Genomic DNA, 20365 nt, shown 5'->3' on the forward strand with positions numbered 1-20365 from the left:
TTACTATGAAGGAATGCTGCTTATTGGCTTACTTCCCCTGCTCGTGTTCAGCCAGCTTTCTTATGTAACTCAACATCAGCTCCCTAGGGGTGGCACCTTGTACAGTGGGATGGACCCTCCCACATCAATCATCAATCAAGACAATGAATCTCATACATACCCACAAGTCAATATAATGGGGGCAATTCTTCAGTTGAGGCTCTTTCTTCCCACATGTGTCAAGTTGACAACTAAGATTAGCCATCACACATACCCACAAAATGTGGATGGATCTTGATGTTGGAGAAAAATCTTGGACCAATGAAATAAAGCCACTCTATAGGTTAGATGGGGCAAGAGAAAACAGCATTCAGACAGTGTCTATTGCTTCCATATTGTTCTGGGTATATGATACTATGTAGTTCTGTCTTTGAAATCATGGCATGAAGGCCTACTTTTACTAGTAGTACTGGGATTATTGAATGTTTTCCAACATCAGCAAATTCTCCACACACTAGCTGAGTATCTACAATTTAATTCAATATGACACTATGTACCTGGAGCTGATATGGGAGCCTACAGTTAAGGGCTCAACCCCATTATTGTCCATACTTCAGCTGCCAATCACAATTCTGGGCTACTTCTTAATGATTAACAGTAAATTGAGGGCTTGCTATTCCTGCTTCATCTGGTAGTTAGCTGAAATGGCTCACAGAACTCATAGAAACACTCAACTTATACTGACCAGCTTAGTTGTGGCAAACAACTAAGGAACACCCAGGTAAAATGTATACATAGGACAAGTTATAGTAATGCTGAGGGATCCCATGCTCCCTGTGAGGAGACCACCTTCTTAGTACCTTGAAGAGTTCATCAACTCAGAAGGTCGTCAGATCTCATTGCTTAAGACTTTTTATAAGGTTTCTATCTTCAAGTGTCAGATCAGAGAATGGGAATGCAACTTTCAACTCTCCCCTGAGTTGATTTTTCAAGTGCCCTGTCCCATTCTGACACTACAAATCCCACTCTAACTAATCTCATTGGAATAAGCTCAGATGTGATCAAAAGAGCTCCTTGTGAACAACAACAGATACTTCTGTCACTCATGAGCAATCACTACCTCCAGTTTCTCCACTATACAATGAAGACAAGTGCATAAGACTGCCTTGCTGTGGTAGGTTTCCAAAGACGGAAGCAATCTATCACATATATTACTCAAGTAACACTATAGTTCATTTTACCCTACCCTGTTGACTTAAGATATCCCTATCTATAGATAATAACAGCTAATAACACATGCTTATAATCTCAACCCTTAGGAGGTAGAGGTAGAAAGATAATAAGATTGAGGCTAGCCTGAAATACATAATCAGACTGTCTCCTAAATTCTCAAGGTTTGATGGGACCCTCATGAGTGTATCTCCTTTCTATAACAGGATGTCTGTGGGCCCTATTTTGTGCAGGTCTTATGTAGGTAGTCACAGCTGCTGTAAGATCAAGAGGTCCATGGCCATGATATTCCTGTAAAACAGAGTTCCATACCACTCAACCCCATTCTCTTACTCTCAAATGCCCGACTCCTACCTAAGAGTCTATAGGTTAGGTAGTTCATGGTTGCTAAAGAAGGGAAGGCATTTTCTCCAGTGGGGTAGACACTGGTGAGGTGTCCACATTCCTGTAAATAACCTCTCACCTGTGCTCTTGAAAGCAAGCCTAACGGAAGTCACTGGGTTGCCAAAAATAAGTCATGAAAGTAGGAAGGGAATAAATTGAAAAGAGGAAAGAGATCAGTACAAGTGGAAAGGGACAAAAGGTGTGAATGTGATCAAAGTAAATTATATACATATATGAAAGTGTCATAACAAAACCCATTATTGTGTATAATTAATACATGGTGACAAAACATGTAAAAGTCATATATATATACACAAATATATATATATATTCATATTCAAAACTAGAAATTCTACAAGTTTTAAGAGTTACACACCAAGAATCAGGGAAATAGCTCAAAATTATTTCCTATTAAGCTAAATTTAACATGTCTGTTACAGTCCAGAACTGAGAACCACATTCTGTCCTATCTGATCTCAAAGCCTACCACACTGTTTCCTTAAAAGGCTGGGAAGCCCAGGTTCATTGCTATCTGCACATACTTAACTCCTTACATCACTTAAACACAAGGTTGAGATGCTGTGAGTGAAAGTGGGTCTTGCTCCCTCTTGGACAGGGGTGACTCTCCCTCCACATTTGGAAACATGCAAGAAGTGTTCCTGAGACCGACTGTGTCCCACACCTACACTAGGTGCCAGAGATACAAGAGTCAAAACAGTGTGGACCTGGCCTTGCATTCTTGGTGACTCAGCTTTCTAGTCAAATTTGCAGTGACAGCCTAAGTTTCTGTTGCCTGGGTTAGGTGGTGAGCGATAGTATTATTGCACAAGTCTTGTGAGGACAGATTGAAAAGAGCAGAGGGGGAGCCATCTGAGAGTTTAAAAATTTATGCTCACATACATCAATTTGCAAGTGATGGCATACATCATTTATGCAGGGGTTTTGGTGGCATTTGTTTTATTCAAAGCCCATTTATCCCGAACTTGTACCAGTGTTGTGTGAGCCTTTACAAGTCATCAAATCCATCTTCCTTGTAGTGTAATTTGATATACATGCTGATGTGTGGAATGCTGAGATGAGCACTCGGGGACTGAAGTGAGGTCAGAGGGGAAGGTCTGATGGTTGTTGAAACACCCACTGCTCCTGGTCCTCAGTACCATGCTACGCTAGCAAATGAGATACAAAAGGCTTCCTCCCCACCACTGTGTGACATGTAGAAATTTTTTTCCTTGCTATCTCATTCAACAATCAACAGTTTTGTGATCCCTGGTTACCAAATTATAAGAGGATTTCTCCTTACCGGCAACCAAGAAATCAGTTCTACAGCAGATATCAGCTGGGTATTGATTGTCTTGTTCACCTCTGTCATGATAATGTCAATGTGGATGCAGATCCAAAAATTGAGGACTCAGTCTCACAACACTGTCTCCACACCATATGCCAGTCACAAACCACAAGTTGTCACCTGTGCTTGATCAATGCTACAGTTTCCACCGTTCCCTCCTTAATTTGTGAAAACAGCTTCCAGAATTAAAGAAATACATTTACTCAATGATGATGAGGAGGAGGATGTTCACATTTTTGAGACAAGGTCTCCATAACCCAGGCTCAAACTCACTATGTAGCCTAAGCTGGCCTTGAACTCCTGACAATCCTCTAACTGCAGCCATGAAATTCTAGTTATAGACAAGAACTGTCATGCCTGACTTAGTGATATACTATGAGAGCACTAAAAGTGGTACAAATGAACAGCTACTTGTCACAGAGGGAGAGGACCGGGTAGAAAAAGAGAAAAGGAACTTCCATGTCCTCTCCTGCTGCCTAACATTACGCCCTCTATGTGTTCAGTTACCCAACAGCTTCCCACATCCAGTTGTTTGGAGATTCATAATGAAGGCTTCACTACATAGGCATGATTCATTCATTAACTCATTGACTGATGGTGATCAACTCAACCTTCCTTCAGCCCCCCTCTCTTTTTTAGAGGTTGGAGGTGGAGCTGAAATTACATGGTTTGTTCGTCCAGTCACTCACTGGCCCCTTGTCTGGGCTAGCCAGAAGCTATTAAAAAGTACCCCATTAGAACAAAAGATGCTTCTCCTACCCAGGAAATTCCCATGGATCTAGAAGTTCTATGTCAGGAACCAGAGGTCAAAGGCTCAATGTTAGAATGAAGATGGTATCATCTCCTAGCTCTGCCTTGTGAGTCAGGGCACAGGCTAACCATTGCAACAAAAGATTCTCTTGGTATCTTTATCACTTCAGAAATCACATGGGTTTGGGGGGCTCTGAAAGTTTCAGGGACTGAAGTTAAAGAGGAGTCTGTTGTATTTATTACATAAGTAGGTTTCTAAAGATAGCAGCAAACTATGGCACCATAATTCATTTTCTCTTGCTTTGGTCTACTTATAATCCCCTTGCTTGCAAATTCAAAGCTAAATATAAGCCTGATAAATAGATGCTAGACTCATCATGACCTTGGTTAGCCCTGGGCTTTCTATTGCATGATAAAAACAATTCCTTACCAAGTAGAAAGGATTAAGGGTGAAGAATGTATCTGGAAATTTTTCATATTGGATTCAATAATTATTGATGTTCATTTTGTTCAATGGGGAGATACCATAGGCAGATATGCTCCCCTACAAGATAATATGGAGGAGCTGTGGCTAGTTGAAACTCCCAGATTTGTACATTAATAAGTGATGGCATCATTTAAACTACATTGCTGAGGTCACATGAGGAGCAGCCAGAGCTCAAGGTTACTTGTGGGGAATGTAGTGGGTAGCCATTCCAGCTTTGTTCTGGAAGTTCCAACCCCCATTGAGGCTTCAGTAACTGTCATGCCTACAAGGCGGGGCCAAGGGAGGACCCTGAAGACCCGAGATCCAGATGTGCCAATTCTCTTGGTTCCTGGACCCTGGACGCTGGAGGTAGACCGAGCAGAATTCTCCAGAGAACACTGCCGGACTGCGCTACACCTTTCCCAGACCCTGTAAATTATCCCTTCACTTGTAAGTTACCCCACAAAATAAACCTCCCTTTTAACTACGTGGAGTCACCTTAATAATTTCACCAATAGGGGAAGAAAGTTTTCTTTTTTCTTTCTAAATAAATGTCACTTTCAGACCCAGAAGAAGGAACCATTAACACTGTAAGAATTCTTTTCATTGGGGTAGCTTCCTGACTCAACCCCATTTCTTCTATCCAGAATATACTAATCAAATCATTTCCCTAGTCTAGTCCCTAATCTCCATGCTCCAGGGTTCTACCACTTCAACCAAATTCCTCTGAAATTATTCAAGCGCTGTAAGTTGTCATGCAATCTCATTTTATATATCAAATCTGGAGGAAGAAGCTCTGAGTGAGGTGAACCCTGTAGCCTGAAGGGGCCAGGCAAAGGAGAGAAAATGATGGCCATGCTTATGTTACTTTGTATATTTATTATATTGTTATATATAGTATTTTTATGAAATACAAAATTCTAAGTGAAATGATTTAGAAACTGGCTCCTTCCACAAATTGTTTTAACTTCCCATTACTACAATGAACATAGAATAAGAGAATAAGAAGACTAAAAAGCCAGAGCCCAGATAATATATAAATGATTTGAGAAAGGCTCTTATATTGATAGGCTGTGCTATGGTTTTGTTCTCTGAATAAGGAGTACCTAGCTAGCTGGAATATCAAATAAAGTCCATGAATTCTTTTCCTCCCTGCCCTGTGTCTTCTCAGACCAGCACCTGAAATAGTCCCACACAGATGGAGGCAACAGTTTGCTCCCTGAAGGTTTCCCTATTGGTAGACCCCTCTGCTTCCTAACTAAGTACATGCTTGCCTACATTTAACTCCACTTCTCCCATCAGCCCAGCACCATTTCACAGCATTTTCCTAGCAACAGCACCTGCTGCCTTCTCAACCATGTCTCCTATGTAGGAACCATAGGGGTCTCTACTAACCTACCTGCATGAGACCCTGTCAAATATCTGAAGAAAGTCCAACATTGTAAGATGACCCGAAGAGCCCCAGAAGGAGGAAGTAAATTACTTTCTTTGGTTGAATCACCATATGCAGCCCTTCTTATATGTTGCCCTATTTGAGTTTTATATACTCCTGTGAGAGAGTAGATATTGTCCTCATCCAAAGGGAGGGAAATGAGAGGATGCCTAAGTTACCAAAGGTTATGTAGATTGCCAATTGATAGAACCAGAGACCAAATTTCCTCTGATTACAAAATCTGCTTACCACTTATGGAGCACTGTCTCTTTGAGATAAAGATGGTAACACAGAATATCATGCCCTGCCTTCCAAACTCACGAAATTCCAGAAATACATTTTGTGGAGGCCTCCGGCTGATGCCAGTGCTCGAATAAGCACAAGCGTGTGATGCCCCTTTTCCTCCTCCTGATGATGCCTGAATCCAGTCCTTGAACTGAGGATGACAACAACACTGTTCCTTGTCATTCCAAGAGTGTGAGAGAAAGTCATCTTGGGAGACAGTACCCAATTCCCCAGGAACTCTCAAACAGGAAAACACCTCTTTAAGAAGTCATCCCACTTGAAAAGGGAAGTCTTTGTGTTCCCAAATAGTTAGTCTGTGAGATCTTGTTGGGATTTCTCAATGATGATCTTCTGTTCTGAGCCCACAAACAGCCACCCAGCATGAGCAGAAAGAGCAAGTCCATGGTGATCATGGCAGATCCCCAGGCAGTTGGAACACTGGCCCATGGAGGAACTCAGCCCTGAGTCCCATCCAGACAAATCCACCCTCTCTCCCTTTGCATTCATGGCAGGTTACTTTGTTTTGGCCAGCACAGTAGCCAGGAAGTTGCTCCACATGCTGTTGAGATGTTGTGTAGTAAGCCCTGTGTACTGTACATATATTTTTATATACAGCTCACAATGTCCCTGGCTAAGGTTCAGAACCTGACCTGCTCACTGTGTTGGGAGTAGAACACGACTTAGTCTCACTAGGTCTCCTTGCTTTATGGAGCAGCCTCATTCCTGAAAGTATGTTCTACAGATCAATACTAATCCCGGTCCAAGATCACCTTCTCTTTACAAAGTAAACCTTCATTCTTACAGGCATCTAATCTTGTAGTTTTAAGTGTCTATTTCTGCACTGCAGCCTCTCTGCAAAAGAAAAGTATTTCACACATACACACACACACACACACACACACACACACACACACACACACACACACAAAGCCAAATTACTAAGCATTTTTATGTACTATATTTCCTGATTCTCACAAGAACCTTATGAAGTTATGTTTTCTCTATTTTAAAGTTCAGATGGATGAGATACAAAGCTTCATACTTAATGAGAAGCTACAGGAAGGTTTCAAGCCAGACCTTCTGCCAAAACCTCAAGTAAAAGTCTTCAAAAGGTGTTGGTAAACCATTTGAAAGGGACATGAAAAGTACTCTGTGCCCAGCTAACACAATATGGGACCTGCTTAATATCAATTAAACACATGTTGTGTGCTAGTTAGTTTTCGGTTTTGTTTTGTTTTTAATCACTTGACAGAAGCTAAGGTCATCTGGAAAGAGGGAACCTCAATTGAGAAAATACCCTCATCAGATTGGCCTGTAGGCAACTCTATAAGGGCATTTATTTGGTTAATGATTGATGTGGGAGGGGTAGTGAGTAGTTCCATCCCTGGACTGGTCCCAGGTTGTATTAGAAAGAAAGCTAAGGGCCTGGAGAGATGGTTCAGTGGTTAAGAGCACTGGTTGCTCTTTCAGAGGACCTGGGTTTAATTCCCAGCATCCACATGGCAGCTCATTAACCATTTGTATGTAACTCTAGCTGCAGGGCATGGCCTCCATGGGCACTGCATATACATAGTACACAGACATACATACAGGCAAAATATCCATACATATTAAAAAGATTTTAAAACATAAAATCATTTTTCAAAAGAAAAAGAAAGGCTGAGCAAGCCATGGAGAGCAAGCCAGGAAGCAGTGCTCCTCTGTGGTCTCTATTCTGGTGCCTGCCTCCAGGTTCCAACCTCCAGGTTCCTGCTTGAGTCCTTGCCCTGACTTACCTCTATGGACTGTGCCATGGAGGTATATGCCAACATATAACTTTTCCTACCTTAATTTACTTTAGGTCGTGGTGTTTTATCACAGCACTGAAAGTCAAACTGGAACCCATGGCTTGACTTCCTTGTTAATACATAAACCAAACAGGATCTGGAGCCTGGAGATATGCAAACTACAAACCAACTTCATTCATCACAGGCAAAGGTGTCCCCTATCTTGCCTAGGACCGCTCAACAATCTCAACGAGACAAGAGTTCCTTAGTGCAGTGATAGAGAACTCCTGCCCCTACCCAGAACCAAGTTGATCCCTGCTGTGATTTTGATCACAGCTCACAACCTTTATCTGCCCTTTTTCTGGAACACTGCTGGATGATAAGTACCAAAAGGCTACCCCACACCCCGACTCTGCCACCACCACTGAAACCCAGAGCCAACAACTACGTGACACAGAACTGGAGCATACCAGGACTTCTTTTCCTGTCTGGGGTGGGACTAGTATCCATAATAATACCTCCTCCAAGGCTCAGAAATCTGCAGCTGAGTAGAGAGCCTTGCTTGTATGCAGACTCCTGCTCTGTCTTCACTCTGTCCTCCCTCCTCTGAGAAAGTATTCTCACTAGCTTGCTTGAGCTAGACAAATCTCAGTGTTTGTGTAAAGGGAACCCAACCGAAGACATCTGACCTGTCTTTAGTCTATATCAGATACCCAAAAAGCACCTATATCATGCTTTCACCCATTCAGAATGTATCTGCTAAAGTTAAAACCTCACAAGATCTTTTTGTGTTTGTACTGGTTATTGACATTTGAGGGTAAGGAAACTGATCTCTTAAAATATTCAGGACTGCTAAACACACATGGTCATTGTCAGTTTCCCAACTGTCCGTCTCTGAGTTTAGGGAGAACATCCCATCTGCTAATAGGAGTCGAGAGCTTTTGCTTTTGAGTTATGGTGTTAACCTATGGGTGAGCTGCATTGAAAATCAACGCACTGCCTGCCCAGTCATTTTCACAGAGTCTTTGGTGAGGTTGATGTTGAGCTTCTCAGATAATTATCTGTTTTTTTAAAAACTCCAAGCATCCTTTCATACGCCGAGATTTCTGTTTGTGAGTTTAGCTTCAAGTCTACCGAACCATTTAATTAACTTAAGTGTTTAAACTTCTAGAGGTGTTGATTGATTCTAATCAGTATTTTCAGCTCCTCTAATTGAAGGCTTCCTCTCTTGGACTATTGTCAGTGAAGCAAGAAATATTTGTTCAAATAAAAAGCAAAATATTGTTTAGTCTTTGGCATAATCTAACACAAATTTACTTGGGCCCATAATTGCATGAACTTGGGGGAGGCTGGAATGGAGCCAATTTCTCTGCTTCCTTTGAAGATGGAGAGGCAGCCCCAGGAAGAAAGTGATGCAGCAGGCTCGGCAGTGAGCAAGCCCCTGACAACCTCTCCCATGACTTAGGCTTCGAGCCAAGCTACATTCAGGCCTGGTAGTTTTCATTCTTCTAGGGAAACTCGGCTTAGGGGCATGTTTCGCAGGGACATGGGCCACCTAGAGAAAATGATTTTTCTCTTTTAACAGCTCTTAGCTTAGAGTAATAAAACAGCCCCTCTACCTCCCACTTGGCTCCTTCGGCTACCCCCTAGCTCAGCACATGCAAACCTCTAGAGTAAAGCCGGCCATTGTGCAGGTCTGTCTGCTGGCGATGAGGACAGAGGCGGGGCTTCCAAGGACCAGATGTTCAGGCTACCTAGGAGTTAGTTATTCTGTGTTATTTACCCTTTAAAGTTTCGGGGGTGGGGGGGACCCGTTGTCACAGCAGCTCAGGAAGCCTCTGGACCCTGGAGGCACTTGAGAAGTGGCTGTGAGCCCACTCCCTGCCTAGGCTTCTACAGACTGGGTTTCCTATTGCCTTCAAAAAGGTTTCCTGGCAATCTGATCTTGGTCCCTCCTGAGACAATTCTGTTCTAGTTGACTTCATTGGGCACAAAATAATGTATTATGGATATTGCATTTTTCTGCTAAGAAAATGTCAGCTTCTAAACTAGATCAAACCGCCCTCCAGTTCCTTGGTGCTGGCTCATTTGAATTATTGAACTTCTCTCCCTGGAAAGCACGCTCTGTGCTGTTTGCCTAGACACTGGCAGTTTTAACACAGTTTGGAAACTTTCCGGAGATTGATCACCCCAGGAAAACAGGCAGCTGATCACCAGAAGAGTTCTGCAATTGAGATTAGGTTGCCACCAGATGACATGGAAGAGCTGGGATAGACTAGGAGAGGGGGTTTTCCATGCCACCCACTCAGCCTCCCCAGCTGCCCTGAGACAAAGCCTCTGCAAGCAGCCTAAGCCTTTGCTTACACTCCATTCGATCTTACAGCTCACCACAGCCACCAGTACTCTCTGCCTCCTCCAAATCTCTCTGTTTGCTTTAGCTATTCCCTTGTAGCCACATCCACTTTCTTCTTTGGGGCCAACCTGAGCTTTTTCCTACCATTGGTTCTCTGCAAATACTGCCTTCTCTAGTAGCTTCTTCTAGGCTCTTGCAAACTTGGTGGTTTGCAACCCTGAGTGCACATCAGAATCATCTTAGACTGTATCACTAGATGGAGTAGATTCCAACCTCAGGAGGTGGAGTCCACCGTCAGTATTGATTGAAAGCTCCCAGGTGGTATTGAGGCATTTTAAAAGTTGTGAGCCATCACCTTTATGCCGCTGAGCCCTCCTGCCGTTCAAGTCTCAAATCCCAACATCCTTTTCCAGAGAGGCAGTTCCTGACAGGTCCATCCAAAGCAATCTGAACTCTGTCCTCTAAAATGCTGCACTACTTGCTGATCTCATTACCTCCATAAAGCTCATCACTGTCTAAAATTATCTCCTCTAACCTTTATTTATTAGATTATTATCTGTCTTCCCCAGTATAATTCAAGCTTTATGAGATCAAGGATCTTGGTCATCCTGTTGATTTCTACAATCACGGCATGTGCATGATACATAGTAATTGCTTCAAAAGACAGTTGATAGATGAGAAATGAGTAAGTGAGTGTGTATATTGAATGAATAAACAAATGAGCACTTGAATGAATGGACTGTCCTTAGAGTTACTAAGTTACTATTTTTGATAATGTACTCAACTTCCTGAGAGACTCCACTCTCATCACGCCTAAGGACAACACACTCATTCTGCAGACAGCCATCAGTTTCTACCTTTTGTTTCTCAACAGAAAGACGAGAAAACAGCAGCGAATCTACATGATCACTCACTCTGACACGTTGCTTACTGATACTGGGAATTTTATGTAATTCTAGATTTTTCTATGGTCTGTTCTTCCTGGGCCCCACCAGACACATGCCCTCAGGCCAGCAAGCCAACATTTTGCTGTCCTGTTCTTCCCTGATTTATCGTGATGCTCAGTGTTCCTCCCTCCCCTCCCATCTATTCTCCCACGGAGAAGTATTTTGTTTAAGAACCGATGTTCTCTATACTCTGGTGGGGAGAACTTAAAATCATATGGAAAGAGGGTCTGGAGAGATGGCCAGGTGGTTAAGAGGACTGGTCTTCTGCTCTTCCAGAAGACCTGGGTTCAATTCCCCGAACCCACATGGTAGCTCACAACCATGTAACTCTACTCCCAGGGGATCTGATGGCGCCTTCTGACCTCAGCAGACACTGGGCACAAACATGGGGCACAGAAATGCGTGCAGTCAAAATACCCATACCCATAAAATTTAAAGGAAAAGGGGAAATAAAGCAGCATAGAGAGATGGGGTCATTGGGGATCCTCCTCCATCTTTACTGATGCCATTTTTTGCTCACCTCTACCTCCGCTCTTTCCTGGGTCAATGTCTGCTCTGCGTGCTCCCATGACTGTCTTATTCTAGAGAATGTCTTCATCACACCAAGTAGTTCATCCTTTTTGACCAACGTGTATCTCAACATGAAAAAGCCTGATGAGCTCTCCTGGTACCAGCACCACCCATGTCCTTTTCTCCAGAGCTCCTTTGAGGTGTCCCACCAATGCCAAAACACTACACTCCAGACCAGAATGGGGGTACAACCTCAGATCTGACTGTCCACTCTTCCAAAAGGCAGTGTATTTTTCCAGTTAAGGATAAGAACATGAGAAACACATTGTCTTAGTTACTTTTCTATTGCTATGAGGAGACACTGTAACCAAGGCGTCTTATATAAGGAAGATTTTATTGGGGCTTTCTGTAACAGAGAGTGAGTCTGTGACCATCATGGCAGGCAGGCATGGCTTGGAGAAGTTGCTGAGAGCTCATATCTTGATCTACAGGCAGGAGGCAGAGAGAGAGAGAGAAACACCAGGAATGGTGTGAGTGTCTTGAAACCGCAAAGTCCCAGTGACATACCACCTCCAACAAGGCCACAGCTCCAATCCTTCACAAACAGTTCCACCAAGTGAGGACCAAGTATTTAAACATATGAGCCTATGGGGGCATTCTCACTCAAACCACCATGCATATTTATCTACTTTTTGGTCCAGTATGCCTAACACCTAGTGGCCAAGATGGAAAGTAGCAACTTGCGCTGCTTTCTTAACAGTCTTGACTACTTTTATTCATCAGAGAGTACATTTCTTCTGTATGAAACCAAAACTGGTGACTGGGGGAGCTAATTCGCCTTCAGGAAGTGGGAGACTGAATATTTATCCCATGTTAGTGTCTGACTCATGCTCTACTATAATGCAAGTATGTCACAATGCCTGAAGCTTGAGCAGACATAAAGGATATCTAAGATCACAGATGGACTCTGTAGCCCAACAGATTCCCTTGTAAACAGAAAGCTTGGACAGCCTGGATGATGCAAACCCCATAATCCAGACAATTCCTAAGTACCTGTATGTATGAATATGGGATTACAATAGGATTTTATCCTGATAGATTCATTATCAGTTGAAAATCTTGTGAGTTGAAAATGTCTTTCATTTCCTACCCTTAACCTACTGAACGTCATCACTTATATTGACCTACCTTAAACAGGCTCAGAACACTTACATTAGCCCAGTTAGGCAAAATCAACCCAATACCTATAGGTCACAGAATATCTCAGGAAATTTGTTTGCACTGTACTGAAAGTGATAGGAAGAATGGTTGCTTGTGTACATGTCTATGGCATCATGAACTCAAAAAGTCATGCCTTGAACCATCATAAGTGTGAGAGCATTTATACACAGAAGGTATTACTATCTGAGAAGTGTGATGTCCATTCATTCATTCCTTTAAGTATTCAGTAACTAACTGGCATGTTAATTCTTTGAAGACACAGTCATTGAGTATGTTTACTGGGAATCACACCATTGAATAGAGCAGCCAGGAAAGACCTTGCTGAGAATGCAGCAAGTGAATAAAGACCTACTGACCTTTCGCATTATGCATTTTTGCCAGGAACAAGGAGGCCAGTTTGCAGGTTTCTTGGGAAGGGGCATCAAACCCTCAGGCAGAAGCAAGCCTGATGCCTGCAAGTTGCATCTAGATCTCATGTGTTTTGGGGGACATGAGTGTGATCAGAAGTTTGCTAGAACAGAATCTGAAGGTTTGAGCAGATAGGATCTGGATTTGAGCTTTGTTCTTAGTGTGATAAAAGCCATCAGAGGTTCAATTCAGAGAGTGGTGCCATCCAATTTAGACTTTAGCTGGCTCAGACTAGTTTTTGTGCTGATAGGCCAGAGGGGAGAAAGGCTCAGGCAGGAAGGTCAGAGAGAAGACCACTGTAGTCATCTGGGTAGCAGATCCAGGCAAGTTAGGCCAAGGCAGTAGCTGTGACAGGGGACAGAAGCAGTTAGATTCTGGGTACATCCAGAAGAGAGAACCAACTGTAAATGCTGGTGGATTTGGTATGCTGTGAGTGGCAAGAAGAGAGTCAAAGTTTGAGGCCGCAGAGAAGAAACAGTCACACAAGGGACCATTTCTGACCAATGAATCCAGTCAGGAATCATATGATAACAGATGGATCCCTCTTAAGTGAGTACAGAACTTATAGCAAAGTGTGTAATTCACTCACTGGCAGCAGCTCCCATTTAGGGGCCATGGAGTAGATGCCAGGCCCTGTGTCAGCCAGTGAGAGGGCTCACACAACTCCATCTCCTCTCCCAGCAGCTCTGTGGTAAAGATGCCATGGTCCTCAGGGATTAAGAAATTGGGACCTGGGAAAAAGACACTGATGGAGCCATAACCTCAACCAAAACTGTCTGGCAGACTGGGGTGTTCATCACCCAGGCTCCCAGACTTTGTTCACCATACTTTTTACTGAGCCTTAACAAAAATTCCAGCTGCCTGTTTTCATCCTAACCCACTACCTCTCTAGCTGGGAAACATCCCCCACCTTGGGCGGTGGCAGAGAACCTGTTACATCCATTTTAGCTCATGGGAGTTTTCCCCTTAGCCACTTGCAAAGAGCTCATAGAGTCAGTGGTAGTACTGTCTATGGGAAAGGCATAGTCTTAAGGAATTCAATAGTTAATCAGCTAAATAATTACTGTTTTGTGTATTTGGTAGGCTGATAGAGCAGTTGGTGTTAAACCAAACACCTCTTTGTTAGGGTTTGGGAAGGAAAATATGCTCTAAGCAGCAGTTCTCAACCTATGGGTTGCAACCCCTTTGTGGGTCTGCTAACCCTTTCACAGGGGTCACCTAAGGCCATCAGAAAACACAGATCTTTGCATTACAATTCAGAGCCATAGTAACATCACAGCTATGGAATCGCAACAAAAATAACTTTGTGGTTGGGTCATCATACCATGAGCTACAAGTTGCAACATTAGGAAGGTTGAGAACCACTGACCTAGAGGGAAGAAACATCATTTGTGTATCTCTAAACAAAGAACCAGGCCCCACCCTGAAAGGTAAGAGAAAATGTCACTGGAAAAAGGGAGTCAGCTGCCACCTGAAGTGTAAGTTACTCTTTCTGGGTAAAAAACATGGAAGCTGTGTAGCAACAGAGACTGTTACAGACTTAAGGAGCAAGGAAAGGAAGTCAAGGCTTGATGCAAAATGAGTTAGATAGAGTTGAGAAGAACATGAGACCCTCTTAAGAATGTTTGTCTTTATCCTAATGCAGACAAGAATAGCTGTGAAAAGTATGAATGAAAAGAAATTTAACAAGCTTGCTTTGAGGAGGATAAATCTGCCCCCAAAGGTGAAAGATTGCTTTTTCAGGAAAAGACAGAGGAGACGACCAACAAGATTATTTTATTACCTCTCAAATGAACTTATTTTACACAAAATGTACTAAGGCATGGAATCTTGGCATATTTGGAAGAAGTCTGAGAGTTTAATATAGTCCAGTCATGTCTCATGGATAAAAATTTTTGCTAAAGATGAGTAGTTTATCCAGGACCACAAAGTCAACATTCAAATTTGAGTCTTTTGACTTAATTCCTCGAACTCATAACCATTGATTATTTGCATTTGGATGAAACTGGGCTCCTTCAACATATTGATTCTGTTGTATTTAGTATTGAACCTCTGGTATTTGGTGGGAATACACACTCCATGTGTGTCAGATAGGTGAGTTAAAGGATGGATGGATGGATGGATGGATGGATGGACGGAGGGATGTTCTTGCTAGTATGCTCCACAAACTTCCAGAAAACAGTTCAAAGAGAGTTACTTTTACCCTAGCCTAGTGAAAACTATACTGCCTTCCTAAAAATGTATGACCTCTAGGCATTGAACCATTCTCTTCCGACAACATCAGTAAAGCCCTGAAAGACCAACATCCTTGCCCATGTCAGTGTCCAGGCAGTCTCTGGTCCTGGAAGAAGCTGATACAACCGCTTTAGTTGTTTGGGATGGCAAGCTGCCCAGCATCAGTTAGGTCATGCACTGTCTCCTTATTCCTCCTGGAAAGGAGCCTAGCTTGCTGACTGTCCAAATTGAATTTTAAAAACTCTAATTAGGTCACTATAAAGATTTGCTTTTTTTAATGGCAGAAAGCCTAGTTTCCTGAGTGTTTCCTTGAGAGCTCATACTTTGCCTCCCCACAACCCCTGTTCATCCACACCTCATTAAGGAGAGAGAGGCCTCAAAATAAAAGGCTGATGCAAGATTATCTCTAGAGAAACACATAGGGGTACTTAGAAAATGGCTCAGGAGTTTTTGCCAAAATATATTCTTTCATCTAATCCTCACAACTCTGTTGAGAAGGAGGCTTGTCCCAATTTTATGAGCAAAGAGACTGAGACCATAGTATCTAAGTGGCTTACTCACTTCAGTACTAGGGATTAGATCTACAAGGGGTCTGTCCACTTTTCTTTCAATGACAATGATATTCCAAGTGACATCCCTTCCTGGTTATAGCTACTTCAGATGCAGTATCGAAACTAATGAACGAAGAAGAGTTTCCTGTCATCATCCAAATCTCTTATGTACAGAAGTGTCTAGAAAATGCTTAGTTCGGAACAATTGGACATTCCTTTTTTTAACCATAAACACTATGATATTTAATCTTGTCAACTAGATTGGGTGGAGAAACACATAGATTAGTGAAAGACAACTCTGACTGTGCTTTTGAGAACAGGTCCAGGCATGATTAAATCATGGGAGCTCTGACCTAATCCACAGTTTAAGCCATTGGTGCATTCAACATTTGAATAGATGATTAGAAGATGGTGGGACTGCAGAAGGTGTGAACGTGTTGAAGGAAGTGAGTCTCTGGCAGGGTGGGGAGCTGTTGAAGAATATAATGTACCTTGGCTCTATTCCCCTTTGAGTTATTCTGGAGAAGGGCTGGGGACATCTTGGCAAAATAACAAGAGGAAAGTGAGACACTGGATAGGATGCGTGGTCACAGACAATGGGGACAATGACTTGGAGGACCACAGAGAGAAGGGATTCTAGTGGAGATGACATAGCTTCTGTAGGCTGCTGCAGCCCCTATGGAAATGGAAATTGTATGTAAGCTAGCAAGTTGGGTAGACTGACTAATTTGTCACGGTAGGATCCTTCTGGTGAGACAATAGAAAAATGACTGACCAAAAATATATATATATATATACTTTTTTGGCCAGTTCCCAAATATGGAGATTAGTTTGAAATAAACTATAATTAGCTATCCTTTTGGAATATAAATAATATTTATTGTATGGAGAATTTGAGGGAAGGAAACAATTGAGAATCCTAGGATTCAACTAGTCCATATAGCCAAAGCCCCAGTCTTCACAGAGCTTATTTAACAAAGGGTCTCGAACAAGAAAAGGAAAAATAATGAATATATAATGCTGTGAGTTAAACTGTATCCTCTAAAAAGACATATCGATTCGTGAACCCAGTACATGTGAGTGTGCCCTTACTTGGAAGCAAAGTATGTACAGATAAGCTCTATCAAGATACAGTGAGTTGGGGTGGGCCCATCTAATACCTGTGTATTTTTAAGATAAAGGAAATTGGGAGAGAGATGTGGAGGGAGAATACAGGGCAAGGGTCAGCAGTAACCAATAGAAACTAGGACCAGACGTGGGACTGTTATTCTCTGGAAGGAACCAGTCATGCCCACACTTCCATTTTTTATTTAACATATTTTGGGGAAGACCTCTAGAACTATGAGAGTAATTTCCAATGTGCTGGGTCATCAAAACAGCTTATGGTAATTTGGTAATGGCAGCCCTAAGGATCTAATGCATATATTATACATGTAGAGGCAAGAGGTATTGACCAAAGTGTATGGAAAGAGTGAGAAAGATAAGGAAGGGAGAGATAGGGAGATTCTGAGTAACTGAGACAGGCTTCATTGAGAAGGTGAGAAGTCAGCAAAGGAGGGAAGCAAGTGGAAACTGGGGTAAGAACCAGACAAATGGAGGAAGCAGGTGGTCTAAGTGGGGGATGTGCGATGTTCATAGAACACCAAGGAAGCCAATGTGGCCAGAGAGTGAACCAGCAGAAGCAGGAAGCAGAGCTAGAGAGGACCAGTCCATGGGAGGCCTTGCACCATGGTTCTTTCACCCTGAGTAGGATAAAGAGCTTTAAGAAGATTCTAGATGTTGCAAGGGTTCAATCAGAAATGCTTTAGACTGTTGCCCCTGATTGCTGCATTGAGGACAAATGGAAAGAAGGCAAGGACAGAAGCAGAGATACTGGGGAGCCACTGCTGCAGTCCAGCTAAGAGTGCTGCCTTCACAAGGACACCCTCTGGTTAGCAGAGTTGGTTCCCCACCCCCATAGCATCAAGTTGCCTCCAAGCACACCACCCAAAGTCCAGAGCCTTTAACCCCAGCACTTGGGAGACAGAGGCGGGCGGATCTCTGTGAGTTCAAGGCCAGCCTGGTCTACAGAGCGAGATCCAGGACAGGTACCAAAACTACACAGAGAAACCCTGTCTCAGGAAAAAAAAAAAAAAAACAGCTGCACTCCTCATAGCATCAAGTAGCCTCCAAGCACACCACCCAAAGACCAGACCCTGTCCATAGCTTTGATGAATATTTATGTTGAGGCATTGGAAGGAAGGGAAGAAACCACCTTGCATGCCTTCCTGGGGTCTTTGCCTTAACTCTGGTGACTGCCTCACGGGGATGCTGCAAGAATCAAATGAGGGAACATCTGTGAAAGCGTTATTGAAAAGCATAAAGCACTAGATAAATGCAAGAGATTGTAATTAATACTAATAACAGTCACCTTCTCTTCACCCGACAACTGTTAACCTATAAATACAAACAGACGCAATGTCTCATGAAGGGACTGATCCCCATGTGGGGAGGAAAGTGGTGTATACATCTGCTGTGGGGAGTTTTTCATTGAATCGATTTCACTGTGACAAGATTAGCGATGCTCTGTCGCCATGGGCCATCTGTTGGGTGGTGCAAGTAGCCTTGTCATGCAGAACTGGACCTTCCGAAAGAACAGGAGTCAGCCAGTGTGCAATAAATTAAGTCATCCTCTCCTTCTATAATGCTTTTTCTAAATGATGAATGGCTTTGTTTTCCTACGTTCAAGCAAGATGTCTTGGCTGAAGCTAAGCAAAAATTGTTGTAGGGAACCAGAAAACACCTGCTGGTACACAGGCATTTACATAACTTGCTAGGGTCAGGACTACACATGCCACTGGCTGCAAGAAGAGGGAGGAAATTAGAAAATAATATGGAGGTTCCTAAGACATTCTAAATAGAACTGCCTTATGATAAAAAAAAAAAATCTCTTCCAGGAATATACTCAAAGGAATGAAATTTCCATCGTACCTTTGCTCACTGCAGAAATATTTGCAATACTAAAGACATTTAAACAGCCCAAATTTCTATCAGTGCATGAGTGGATTGTGTGTGTGTGTGTGTGTGTGTGTGTGTGTGTAAAATGGGAAGAGGAATATTATTTAGCCTTTAAAAATTAGGACCAGGGAGACGTGAAACAGCTCCTAGGTGAGCCCTCCTTCTGCCAGGTCCCCAGCTTGGGGTGCCCACCTTCCCCACGGCTGGACACCTGGCTTCACTTCACCTTCTCACTCCTACCAGGTGGGGGTGATGGGTCAGGAGGGCTGGAGCTGAGCTGGGTGAACTTTTGGACCTGGCTAAGCTTCCAAGAGCCTCCAGGTGGGCCTGGAATCGGACCAGGGATTGAACCAGGCCAAGGTGTTGGTGATCTCTCCTTGTCCCCCACCACATGAGTTCTGTGGAAGGATGGCATTCTGTGAACCTCGGGTTGAACTGGGCCTAGTGCCCCAAGTTGACCTGGAGACTTTGCAGCCTGAGGGCCAGGCAGAAGCAAGAATGGAGAGCAACTCAGAGGGGGCCTCCCCAGGACCCTGCACTGTCCAGCTCAATGCCATGAAGAAGGTGGAGAAGGTAGAACCAAGTTCCGAAGAGTCTCAGGACATGAAAGCCCTGCAGAAGAAACTAGAGCAGTTTGCCAATCTGCTGAAGCTTGGGGTACACCCAGGTCGATGTGGGGCTCACCCTGGGCGTTCTCTTTGTAAAGGTGTCCAGCCAGACCGCCATCTGCCGCTTTGAGGCCCTGCAGCTCAGCTTCAAGAACATGTGTAAACTGCTGCGGCCCCTGCTGGAGAATTGGATGGAGGAAGCCTATAGCACTGAGAACCTTCAGGAAACAGGCAAAGCAGAGACCCTGGTGCAGGCCTGCAAGAGAAAACAGACGAGCATTGAAAGCGGTGTGTTTCTGCAGTGCTGAAGTCCACCCTGCGGCACATCAGCATCATCGCCAAGCAGCTTGGGCTGGAGGAGGATGTGGTCCAGGTGTGGTTCTGTAACAGGTGCCAGAAGGTCAAGCGACCAAGCACTGACTATTCCTAAAGAGAAGAGTATGGGACTGCAGGGTCTCCTTTCCCAGGATCCCTGTATCCTTTCCTCTGCTCCCAGCGCCCCCTTCCAGAGCCCCAAGCTATGGGAGCCCCCATTTCACCACGCTCTACTTTTCAGTCCCTTTTCCTGAGGATGAGGCTTTCCCCTCTTGTTCCTCTCATTGTTCTAGGCTCTCCCATGCATTCAAACTGAGGTGCCAGCCCTGCCTGGGGATCAAGTGAGCTGAAGTCAGGGAAAAGAGGTAGACAAAGAGAATCTGGAGCTACCACGGCTTTGGGAAGAGATCTGGAGCACAAAAAGGGGGAGGGGAGATGAAGTTCAGCGATGCCATTTATTGTGAGCCCATCACTCATCATTTTGTTCTTAAATAAAAAGCCTGGGATACATTAAAAAAGAAAATAGGACCAGATGTGATGGCACATGCCTTCAATTCAGCAGCACTGGGGAAGCAGAGGCAGG

At 43.5% G+C, this 20365-nt stretch overlaps 1 protein-coding gene and 1 pseudogene across 1 annotated transcript in view; both read left to right on the forward strand.

Moving 5' to 3' along the window:
- Ca10 (carbonic anhydrase 10) overlaps nt 1–20365 on the forward strand; it is a 515736-nt gene that overhangs the window by 437663 nt on the left and 57708 nt on the right. The gene's annotated exons all lie outside the window — the stretch shown is intronic.
- Nucleotides 19463–20098, forward strand: LOC102914494 (POU domain, class 5, transcription factor 1 pseudogene; annotated as a pseudogene).

This window comes from Peromyscus maniculatus, chromosome 8 (genome assembly GCF_049852395.1).
Source record: "Peromyscus maniculatus bairdii isolate BWxNUB_F1_BW_parent chromosome 8, HU_Pman_BW_mat_3.1, whole genome shotgun sequence".
Taxonomy (NCBI): domain Eukaryota; kingdom Metazoa; phylum Chordata; class Mammalia; order Rodentia; family Cricetidae; genus Peromyscus; species Peromyscus maniculatus.